Genomic DNA, 12937 nt, shown 5'->3' with positions numbered 1-12937 from the left:
AGGGAAAATACAGATAAACCAAGTAGGAGAGATGGATGGACAGAGGGAAAATACAGATACACCAAGTAGGATAGATGGATGGACAGAGGGAAAATACAGATAAACCAAGTAGGAGAGATGGATGGACAGAGGGAAAATACAGATAAACCAAGTAGGAGGGATGGATGGACAGAGGGAAAATACAGATACACCAAGTAGGAGAGATGGATGGACAGAGGGAAAATACAGATAAACCAAGTAGGAGAGATGGATGGACAGAGAGAAAATACAGATAAACCAAGTAGGAGAGATGGATGGACAGAGGGAAAATACAGATAAACCAAGTAGGAGAGATGGATGGACAGAGGGAAAATACAGATACACCAAGTAGGAGAGATGGATGGACAGAGGGAAAATACAGATAAACCAAGTAGGAGAGATGGATGGACAGAGGGAAAATACAGATAAACCAAGTAGGATAGATGGATGGACAGAGGGAAAATACAGATAAACCAAGTAGGAGAGATGGATGGACAGAGGGAAAATACAGATAAACCAAGTAGGAGAGATGGATGGACAGAGGGAAAATACAGATAAACCAAGTAGGATAGATGGATGGACAGATGGAAAATACAGATAAACCAAGTAGGAGAGATGGATGGACAGAGGGAAAATACAGATAAACCAAGTAGGAGGGATGGATGGACAGAGGGAAAATACAGATAAACCAAGTAGGAGAGATGGATGGACAGGGGGAAAATACAGATAAACCAAGTAGGAGAGATGGATGGACAGAGGGAAAATACAGATAAACCAAGTAGGAGATTTGGATGGACAGAGGGAAAATACAGATAAACCAAGTAGGAGAGATGGATGGACAGAGGGAAAATACAGATAAACCAAGTCGGAGAGATGGATGGACAGAGGGAAAATACAGATAAACCAAGTAGGAGAGATGGATGGACAGAGGGAAAATACAGATAAACCAAGTAGGAGAGATGGATGGACAGAGGGAAAATACTGATAAACCAAGAAGGAGAGATGGATGGACAGAGGGAAAACACAGATAAACCATGTAGCAGAGATGGATGGACAGAGGGAAACATAAGAGATGGGGAGGGAGAGAAAGAGGAAGACAGAGAAAGGGAGAGGAGTTGACCGATTGATTGAGGTCCTCCAATACTTTCCATTGCCCACAGCCCAGATTAACAGGAAACCTAGATACACACTCTCTCTCTCTCTCTCTCTCTCTCTCTCTCTCTCTCTCTCTCTCTCTCTCTCTCTCTCTCTCTCTCTCTCTCTCTCTCTCTCTCTCTCTCTCTCTCTCTCTCTCTCTCTCTCTCTCTCTCTCTCTCTCTCAACTTCTCTGCTGCTTTTGCAACTGCTAATGGGTATCTTAATAAAATACCAAATACTAGATAACCTGCTTGGTCTGCTTCTTCCTTAACCTCAGCATTGATCAACACCATGCTTGGCTTCGGTCATACTGCCACTTTGTGGTAGGATGGTAGATAGCAACTGCAGAGGACCAGTTGACAAAATCAAAGCCCATATTATTCAGAAAATTTGTCTCAAAGTAGGATTGCTGATCTAGAATCAGTTTAGTCATTTACACCATAATGATCAACATTACATGGACATAGGGGCCTGATCCGAGAACAGCACTCGTACTCTAAGAGGCCATAGGGCCCAGGCCTCTGAGAATCCTGGGCCATGTTCAGTTGGCAAACATGGAAACATAAATAAGCGTGATTCTCTGTGGATTACATATGACAAAGGGAAGTTTGTGTATTGACTGTAACCATGGCTACAGGACAGCCAGGAGGGTGGTGGGTCATGTGGGTTGCAAGTTCTTTAGACTTGGGTGAATAACATGTGTACGGTCACACATATTCATATGTATTGTGATTCATATGCAAATTATTGTGTGTGTGTGAGTTTGTGTGTCTCTGTGTGAGTGTGTGTGTCTCTGTGTGAGTGTGTGTGTCTCTGTGTGAGTTTGTGTGTCTCTGTGTCTCTGTGTGTTAACTTTCCAGTCTGGATGTAATGAATAGGCATGTCTGACTGGTGGTACATTTGAGATGCAGAACTAGTGTGAATACATTATGTATTGACATGGAGTGAAAACATCAGAGCTGGTGTCTGTTCCCTATGTTGTCTTGTGTAACCCATGTTAACCCCCTGGTGTCTGCTCCCTCTGTAGTTGTGTGTAACCCATGTTAACCCCCTGGTGTCTGCTCCCTCTGTTGTCTTGTGTAACACATGTTAACCCCCTGGTGTCTGTTCCCTCTGTTGTCTTGTGTAACACATGTTAACCCCCTGGTGTCTGCTCCCTCTGTTGTCTTGTGTAACCCATGTTAACCCCCTGGTGTCTGCTCCCTCTGTAGTTGTGTGTAACACATGTTAACCCCCTGGTGTCTGTTCCCTCTGTAGTTGTGTGTAACACATGTTAACCCCCTGGTGTCTGTTCCCTCTGTTGTCTTGTGTAACACATGTTAACCCCCTGGTGTCTGCTCCCTCTGTTGTTGTGTGTAACCCATGTTAAACCCCTGGTGTCTGCTCCCTCTGTTGTCTTGTGTAACCCATGTTAACCCCCTGGTGTCTGCTCCCTCTGTAGTTGTGTGTAACCCATGTTAACCCCCTGGTGTCTGCTCCCTCTGTTGTCTTGTGTAACCCATGTTAACCCCCTGGTGTCTGCTCCCTCTGTAGTTGTGTGTAACCCATGTTAACCCCCTGGTGTCTGCTCCCTCTGTTGTCTTGTGTAACCCATGTTAACCCCCTGGTGTCTGCTCCCTCTGTAGTTGTGTGTAACCCATGTTAACCCCTTGGTGTCTGCTCCCTCTGTTGTCTTGTGTAACCCATGTTAACCCCCTGGTGTCTGCTCCCTCTGTAGTTGTGTGTAACCCATGTTAACCCCCTGGTGTCTGCTCCCTCTGTTGTCTTGTGTAACCCATGTTAACCCCCTGGAGTCTGGTCCCTCTGTTGTCTTGTGTAACCCATGTTAACCCCCTGGTGTCTGCTCCCTCTGTTGTCTTGTGTAACCCATGTTAACCCCCTGGTGTCTGGTCCCTCTGTTGTCTTGTGTAACCCATGTTAACCCCCTGGTGTCTGCTCCCTCTGTTGTCTTGTGTAACCCATGTTAACCCCCTGGTGTCTGCTCCCTCTGTAGTTGTGTGTAACCCATGTTAACCCCCTGGTGTCTGCTCCCTCTGTTGTCTTGTGTAACCATTGTTAACCCCCTGGTGTCTGGTCCCTCTGTTGTCTTGTGTAACCCATGTTAACCCCCTGGTGTCTGCTCCCTCTGTTGTCTTGTGTAACCCATGTTAACCCCCTGGTGTCTGCTCCCTCTGTTGTCTTGTGTAACCCATGTTAACCCCCTGGTGTACTTTTCTTTGTTACACACCAAGAGTTAGAGAGGAAGTGAGGGGGGCCATTGAGGCCATGCTGTGGGTCACATGATCCTGATCCTCTGGACATCCATTGAGCTGAGTCATATATGCTGACATATCAGTGGCCATTTTGGCCATAAGTTCTACACAAATGACCTGTTGTTAGCCTGATCCTTGATCTGTTTGTGCTGTAAAGCCAACTCCTGTGGTCATTGTCATGCTACAAGAAACAGATCTGGGTGGGACCAGGATAACCTGCCACCCTCATCAACTTTACCAATTGGTACCTACTGTCAAGTGTCAATTCCAGTAGCGGTGTGTGGGTAAAATCACTGGGAAGCCAGATAAAGTAATATTACAACCTATGTGTTGTGATAATTGTGTTGTTTGCTCTGTAACCTGTTAGTTCATATGCCTTGACACCGTGATATATAGGCCTAAAGGCAGAGACAATAAGAAGACACAGTGGCAGAATAAATTAAACCACACCTTTGTTTCATTACAAAACCGAAATCCACAAAGCGTATTGTTTTGGATTTCGGTGTGCATGTGTGTGCGTGTGTGTGTGTGTGTGCACATTCATGCAAGTAGAAAACATGTTGCCTCACCCTACTTGTAGGCTAATTTAGGAAAGGGACAATTTTAGGTAGCTAGCCACTGGAGGACAACAACACAACGAGATGCAACAATTCAAGCTGTTTCTGTCAATTACATATGCTCTAAATGCAATTTGATAGGAGTGACGCCAAATCCAAACTGGCTTCCCTTGACACTTTCTTTTGGTGTTCCAGGACCATTTACAGTTGAGCTCACTCAGTTTAGCTCAACACTGATTGGCTATTATTTTCTATTTGTTTTTATCAAGGGAAGCCAAATGCTCACTGGCATCCTTTGCATTCAATGCTACGCGGCAATAATGTCATACACTTTTGGACCAGACAGCATCTGATAGATGTTCTGGACCAGGTATTGCCAAACTGGGGTACGCGCAATCCCGTCGGGGGTACGCCAAATAAAAATGTGATTCACATTTTTAAAAAACGTTTTCAAACAGTCCATTTCTATTTTCCAACGGGCTATACATTTGGGTGAGGTTTTTTTCTCACCTGAGTAGCCTCGTTTCACTGCCAAAAATCTAATTAAACCATTTAGTGTTCAGTGAAATAACAACACAATGTCAAATACAGGTAGCCTAGTCAAATAATTAACATCCAATCACATTAACCATTACTCTCTCGCGGGAATTCCACTAACGGTACGTATGTAGCCAAACTTAGTTGCTGCTGCTCATTCCGTTTGCTTGAAAATGGATAAATGGTTAAAAAAAGTAAGGGCCGAGTCCATAGAGACAAATACCAGCTCTACTGGTATTACTGCTACTACCAGCAGTACTATACCTGCTACTACCAGCAGTACTATACCTGCTACTACCAGCAGTACTATACCTGCTACTACCAGCAGTACTACACCTGCTACTACCAGCAGTACTATACCTGCTACTACCAGCAGTACTATACCTGCTACTACCAGCAGTACTATACCTGCTACTACCAGCAGTACTATACCTGCTACTACCAGCAGTACTATACCTGCTACTACCAGCAGTACTATACCTGCTACTACCAGCAGTACTATACCTGCTACTACCAGCAGTACTATACCTGCTACTACCAGCAGTACTATACCTGCTACTACCAGCAGTACTATACCTGCTACTACCAGCAGTACTATACCTGCTACTACCAGCAGTACTATACCTGCTACTACCAGCAGTACTATACCTGCTACTACCAGCAGTACTATACCTGCTACTACCAGCAGTACTATACCTGCTACTACCAGCAGTACTATACCTGCTACTACCAGCAGTACTATACCTGCTACTACCAGCAGTACTATACCTGCTACTACCAGCAGTACTATACCTGCACCTGTCAACAACAAGTTGGTCTGCTTCCACGAGCACATCCAATGCTAGCATCAGTAATTCTACATTTGTTGTTAGCCCAGCTAGCATGGACACTGACGTTTGTGAATCTGATGCAGCCGAAGAGCTACTACCCCCTTACCCGGGAAAGCACTGAACAACAGACAGGGACGTTGGACCATCGAAGAAGCGCAAATATGAGGAGAACTACATTGATTTGGGGTTCACTTACTGTATATTGGGAGTAGTGCCTCTCCTCAGCCACAGTGTGTTATATGTGCAAAAGTACTATCTCACAACTCGATGAAACCTTCACTCTTGCGCAGACATTTAGAAACAAAACATTCCCATTTGAAAAACAAGCCACAGGAGTTTTTTGAGCGAGAATTAAGATGACTTTCAAGTAGTAAGACATGTATAAAAGCAACAGATACCATGAATAAGAAGGGGCTAGAAGCGTCTTATATGGTGAGCTACCGAGTGGCTAGGACAGGCAAGCCCCATACTATTGTGGAGGACTTCGTTCTTTCTGCTGCCGCAGATATGGTTGGGACAATGCTGGGGGAAAAGGACCAAGAAACTATACAGACAATCTCTTCATCAAACAACACTGTTTCATGACGCATCAGGGACATGGCAGAAGATGTTTTGAAACAATTACTGCTTTGCATACAAGCCAGTGAATTCTATGCACTACAGCTGGATGAGTCAACAGACGTGGCGGGCCTGGCACAGCTCCTGGTATATGTCCGTTACGTTTATGGGGGGTCAAGTAAGGAAGACATCCTCTTCTGCAAACCACTGGAAACCAGGACAACGGGAGAGGATATTTTTAAAGTACATCATATAGACTTTGGTGACATCAAATAGACTTTGTGACATCAAATCAACTTTGGTGGTCAAGGTGTGTTGTTATCTGTACTGAAGGCGCAAAGGCCATGACAGGGAGACATAGTGGAGTGGTAACGCGCGTGCAAGCCGTTGCTCCCGATGCCACTTGGGTACACTACAGCATCCACCAAGAGGCTCTTGCTGCCAAAGGAATGCCTGACAGCTTGAAAGATGTTTCGGCACTACAGTGAAAATTATTACCTTTGTTAAAGCAAGGCCCCTGAACTCTTGTGTATTTTCTGCACTATGCAATGATATGGGCAGCGACCATGTAACGCTTTTACAACACACAGAAAATGTGCTGGTTATCAAGGGGCAAAGTATTGACACGTTTTTTTTAAATTGAGAGACTAGCTTAAAGTTTTCTTTACTGACCATAATTTTCACTTGTCTGGCCGCTTGCATCATGAGTTTCTCACATGACTGGCCTACCTGAATGATCGGAATCTAGGATTACAGGGACTCTCCGCAACTATATTCAATGTGCGGGACAAAATTGAGGCTATGATTAAGAAGTTGGAGCTCTTCTCTGTCTGTGTTAACAAGGACAACACACAGGTCTTTCCATCATTGTACGATTTTTTGTTTGCAAATGAACTCAAGCTTCCGGACAATGTCAAATGTGATATAGCGGAGCACCTGAGTGAGTTGGGTGCGCAATTACGCAGGTACTTTCCCGAAACGGACAACTCAAACAACTGGATTCGTTATCCCTTTCATGCCCTGCTTCCAGTCCACTTACCGATATCTGAACAAGAGAGCCTCATCGAAATTGCAACAAGCGGTTCTGTGAAAATGTATTTTAATCAGAAGCCACTGACAGATTTCTGCATTGGGCTGTGCTCAGAGATTCTTGCCTTGGCAAATCACGCTGTTAAGACACTGATGCCCTTTGCAACCACGTACCTATGTGAGAGTGGATTCTCGGCCCTCACTAGCATGAAAACTAAATACAGGCAGACTGTGTGTTGAAAATGATTTAAGACTGAGACTCTCCAATACAACCCAACATTGCAGAGTTATGTCCATCCTTTCAAGCACACCCTTCTCATTAACCTGTGGTGAGTTATTCACAATTTTCGATAAACAAATGTTTTATATGTAAGATGGCTAAATAAAGAGCAAAATGATTGATTATTATTATATTATTATTTGTGCCGTGGTCCTATAAGAGCTCTTTGTCACTTCCCACGAGCCGGGTTGTTACAAAAACTCACACTCATTCTTATGTTTAATAAATGTATTGTGTAGTGTGTGTGTGGCAGGCTTACAATGATGGCAAAAAACAATATTTGAGAGTGTGCTGACCCTAGTGCTTGAGGGGGTACGCAGCTGGAGGTTGAGTGTTTGAAGGGGTACGGGACTCTAAAACGTTTGGGAACCATTGGTCTAGACATAAAGAGACAGGGGGGGGGGGGGGGCTGTTTCGCTCACTGGGATGCTTTCTCCAGATACATTCAGCCTCTTGTGAATTGAAGGAAAATGATGAAACACAAAAAGACGAAAGATACATGAATTTATGTTTTGTTCTTGTTTTTCTTGGTCAATGTTTTTGGGGAAGTCTGGCTTCCTTTGGCCTCCACGAATACACATCACTGGTCAACACAGTAACACAGTCAGAAAAGCCCAGGAAGAGTTGCCTCAGGTTGACTCCTCTGAGCTCCCAGCTATCCTACTAGGGCCCAGTCTTAAACAACCCTTCATCTTACTGTGTTGGGGCAGTGGTTCAAATAGATGGGGGAGGTATAGCTATGATTAGACTACATTTCCCAGTAGAGGTATCAATGCCATCCCCCATGTTATTGAGCTGGGCCAGAGCTGTTTGTGTGTGTGTGCGTGTTCATGTGTGTGTGTGTGTGTGTGTGTGTGTGTGTGTGTGTGTGTGTGTGTGTGTGTGTGTGTGTGTGTGTGTGTGGAGTCAAATAGCTGGGGTTGACTACTTTAGATTTTGCTTAGTCCCTGTAGACTAACAGAGGACTTCACACATCACTAACATGCCATTGGCTTTGCCAGCAGTATTGGCATAATTCTGTCAATTAGCTAATCAATGTGTTAATATTGATTTGAGAGAATGTGCATCCTTATCTGTTGTGTGTGTGTGTCCGTGTGTGTGTGCGTGTACATGTGTGTGCGTGCATGCGTGTGTGTGTGGTTCATGGTGTACTAGAGCTTTTATATCCCCGTCTTGTGCATTCAGCTCATGTCCATGTAAAACTATTAGCAGCCTTGAAGAAGAGGCTTGTTCTAGCTCCAACAGAGGATACTGTGTATCTACATATCTACCCAGGGTCTGTGTTGGCTGTCTACCCAGGGTCTGTGTTGGCTGTCTACCCAGGGTCTGTGTTGGCTGTCTACCCAGGGTCTGTGTTGGCTGTCTACCCAGGGTCTGTGTTGGTTATCTACCCAGGGTCTGTGTTGGCTGTCTACCCAGGGTCTGTGTTGGCTGTCTACCCAGGGTCTGTGTTGGCTGTCTACCCGGGGTCTGTGTTGGCTGTCTACCCAGGGTCTGTGTTGGCTGTCTACCCAGGGTCTGTGTTGGCTGTCTACCCAGGGTCTGTGTTGGTTATCTACCCAGGGTCTGTGTTGGTTATCTACCCAGGGTCTGTGTTGGCTGTCTACCCAGGGTCTGTGTTGGCTGTCTACCCAGGGTCTGTGTTGGCTGTCTACCCAGGGTCTGTGTTGGCTGTCTACCCAGGGTCTGTGTTGGTTATCTACCCAGGGTCTGTGTTGGCTGTCTACCCAGGGTCTGCGTTGGCTGTCTACCCAGGGTCTGTGTTGGTTGTCTACCCAGGGTCTGTGTTGGCTGTCTACCCAGGGTCTGTGTTGGCTGTCTACCCAGGGTCTGTGTTGGCTATCTACCCAGGGTCTGTGTTGGCTGTCTACCCAGGGTCTGTGTTGGCTGTCTACCCAGGGTCTGTGTTGGCTATCTACCCAGGGTCTGTGTTGGCTGTCCACCCAGGGTCTGTGTTGGTTATCTACCCAGGGTCTGTGTTGGCTGTCTACCCAGGGTCTGTGTTGGCTGTCTACCCAGGGTCTGTGTTGGCTGTCTACCCAGGGTCTGTGTTGGCTGTCTACCCAGGGTCTGTGTTGGCTATCTACCCAGGGTCTGTGTTGACTATCTACCCAGGGTCTGTGTTGGTTGTCTACCCAGGGTCTGTGTTGGCTATCTACCCAGGGTCTGTGTTGGCTGTCTACCCAGGGTCTGTGTTGGCTATCTACCCAGGGTCTGTGTTGGCTGTCTACCCAGGGTCTGTGTTGGCTGTCTACCCAGGGTCTGTGTTGGCTGTCTACCCAGGGTCTGTGTTGGCTGTCTACCCAGGGTCTGTGTTGGCTGTCTACCCAGGGTCTGTGTTGGTTATCTACCCAGGGTCTGTGTTGGCTGTCTACCCAGGGTCTGTGTTGGCTGTCTACCCAGGGTCTGTGGTGGCTGTCTACCCAGGGTCTGCGTTGGCTGTCTACCCAGGGTTTGTGTTGGCTATCTACCCAGGGTCTGTGTTGGCTGTCTACCCAGGGTCTGTGTTGGCTATCTACCCAGGGTCTGTGTTGGTTGTCCACCCAGGGTCTGTGTTGGCTATCTACCCAGGGTCTGTGTTGGTTGTCCACCCAGGGTCTGTGTTGGCTGTCTACCCAGGGTCTGTGTTGGTTGTCCACCCAGGGTCTGTGTTGGCTGTCCACCCAGGGTCTGTGTTGGCTGTCTACCCAGGGTCTGTGTTGGCTGTCTACCCAGGGTCTGTGTTGGCTATCTACCCAGGGTCTGTGTTGGCTATCTACCCAGGGTCTGTGTTGGTTATCTACCCAGGGTCTTTGTTGGTTATCTACCCAGGGTCTGTGTTGGCTATCTACCCAGGGTCTGTGTTGGTTATCTACCCAGGGTCTTTGTTGGTTATCTACCCAGGGTCTGTGTTGGCTGTCTACCCAGGGTCTGTGTTGGCTATCTACCCAGGGTCTGTGTTGGTTGTCCACCCAGGGTATGTGTTGGCTGTCTACCCAGGGTCTGTGTTGGTTGTCCACCCAGGGTCTGTGTTGGCTGTCTACCCAGGGTCTGTGTTGGCTGTCCACCCAGGGTCTGTGTTGGCTATCTACCCAGGGTCTGTGTTGGCTATCTACCCAGGGTCTGTGTTGGCTGTCTACCCAGGGTCTGTGTTGGCTGTCTACCCAGGGTCTGTGTTGGCTGTCTACCCAGGGTCTGTGTTGGCTGTCTACCCAGGGTCTGTGTTGGCTGTCTACCCAGGGTCTGTGTTGGCTGTCTGTGTTGGCTGTCTACCCAGGGTCTGTGTTGGCTGTCTACCCAGGGTCTACGTTGGCTGTCTACCCAGGGTCTGTGTTGGCTGTCTACCCAGGGTCTGTGTTGGCTGTCTACCCAGGGTCTGTGTTGGCTGTCTACCCAGAGTCTGTGTTGGCTGTCTACCCAGGGTCTGTGTTGGCTATCTACCCAGGGTCTGTGTTGGTTGTCTCCCTGTCTCCCTGTGAAGCCTGTTGAGGGGTAGACTACCTGTACCAGGAGCTCTCAGAGAAGCTCTCTCCATCTCGCTTCACAGAACAGTTTGCCCTCACCGTTGCTGTGACTACCGGCAATCGTCATGGCAACCTGCGGTGGATGAGCGAGGAGGGAGAGGAATGTCTAAAAGCACCGGGTGAAAAGATAAACTGTATTTAGTGATATTTAGTGGTACTTAATGGTATTTAGTGGTATTTAATGGTATTTAGTGGTATTTAATGGTATTTATTGGTACTTAATGGTATTTAGTGGTATTTAATGGTATTTAGTGGTATTTAATGGTATTTATTGGTACTTAATGGTATTTAGTAGTATTTAATGGTATTTAGTGGTATTTAATGGTATTTATTGGTACTTAATGGTATTTAGTGGTACTTAATGGTATTTAGTGGTATTTAATCTTATTTAGGGATACTTAATGGTATTTAGTGGTACTTAATGGTATTTAGGGATACTTAATGGTATTTAGGGGTACTTAATGGTATTTAGGGATACTTAATGGTATTTCGGGGTATTTAGTGGTATTTAGTGGTATTTAGTGGCTTTTTAATGCCAAATGAATGGTATAGACTACAGTCTATTATTTTTTGTTGAATACCTATTACCAAACTAGCTGGTTTGATGGAGGTCCCTGTCCCTGTCAGAGTGTATGAGCGAGGATATGTGGGAATGTGGCTCTCTGTTTTGTAGGCCTCTCCTCAAGATGTATAGCAAACAATGAAACAGAATGGATTTAAACAGGGACATTCCTGATGTTGAAAACACTAAGCGTTGTATTGTATGGACATGAACATTTCAATATGACCTACAGGAGAATGGACAGCTCAATGCTTTTGGAAAACATATTTCTGTCTAGGCCTACATAATACCTATTAATTGCATATGGTTTGAGAGTAACCCCTTGCTCCAACCTTGGCCTGAGGGCGGGTAGGAGTTGCTCCAACCTTGGCCTGAGGGTGGGTAGGAGTTGCTCCAACCTTGGCCTGAGGGTGGGTAGGAGTTGCTCCAACCTTGGCCTGAGGGTGGGTAGGAGTTGTTCCAACCTTCGCTGAGGGTGGGTAGGAGTGGCTCCAACCTTGGCCTGAGGGGGGGTAGGAGTTGCTCCAACCTTGGCCTGAGGGTGGGTAGGAGTGGCTCCAACCTTGGCCTGAGGGTGGGTAGGAGTTGCTCCAACCTTGGCCTGAGGGTGGGTAGGAGTTGCTCCAACCTTGGCCTGAGGGTGGGTAGGAGTTGCTCCAACCTTGGCCTGAGGGTGGGTAGGAGTTGCTCCAACCTTGGCCTGAGGGTGGGTAGGAGTTGTTCCAATCTTGGCCTGAGGGTGGGTAGGAGTTGTTCCAATCTTGGCCTGAGGGTGGGTAGGAGTGGCTCCAACCTTGGCCTGAGGGTGGGTAGGAGTGGCTCCAACCTTGGCCTGAGGGGGGGTAGGAGTTGGAGTTGCTCCAACCTTGGCTTGAGGGTGGGTAGGAGTTCCTTATCCCCCCCTCTTGAATAAATAGATTGGAATTAGGGAAAATCAATACCTAATCAGTTCCTTACCTAATTCCAAGCAGTATGTGGCGTGTTAAAGAGGAACTCCTGTGAAAATGAGCCTCTTCCATTTGAATATCTGTTCTGAGGTTCTGGTTAGAGTTCTGTAGATTTGTGTCGGTCCAAAAACACCTTCATCTAGATCTGATTCTGAACTATCAGAACAAGGCTGAAAGGGAATTTAAAAACGAAAATGGAACATGCATGAGTATTGTGTGTGCTAGTTCTTGAGTGTGTGTGTGTTTGCATGTGAGCATGCAAGTGTGTGTATGTTTGTCCAGGTCCCATTTGACTCCCACTGGACCACCCCCCCCCCTAAAGGTCATTGATCCCCCCCATCCCACCCCACCACAGACTCTAATTCCTCTCTGATTCCCATTCCACCGCTGTGACTGGTAATTAAACCTGGGAGGATAACAAGGTCACTTGCCAGGTCAGAGGGAAAGGTCACAGCATCAACAACACACAAACACATGCGCGCACGCACGCACGCACGCACGCACGCACGCACGCACGCACACACACACACACACACACACACACACACACACACACACACACACACAAACGCACAACCAGACACACAAACACCAACATGCACACATGCAGGAGGTTCTCCTGTTTCTCATGGCACTTCACTATAGAAAAATACTTTGAAGTTCAAGATTAGCCTGCAAGTTTATGTTGTGGTGAACCGCAGAACCCCCGACCACCCCCACCCCTACC

The sequence above is a fragment of the Salvelinus fontinalis genome, chromosome 7 (assembly GCF_029448725.1).
Source record: "Salvelinus fontinalis isolate EN_2023a chromosome 7, ASM2944872v1, whole genome shotgun sequence".
Lineage (NCBI taxonomy): Eukaryota > Metazoa > Chordata > Actinopteri > Salmoniformes > Salmonidae > Salvelinus > Salvelinus fontinalis.
The sequence above is the reverse complement of the archived record's forward strand: the minus strand, read 5'-3'. Positions refer to the sequence as shown.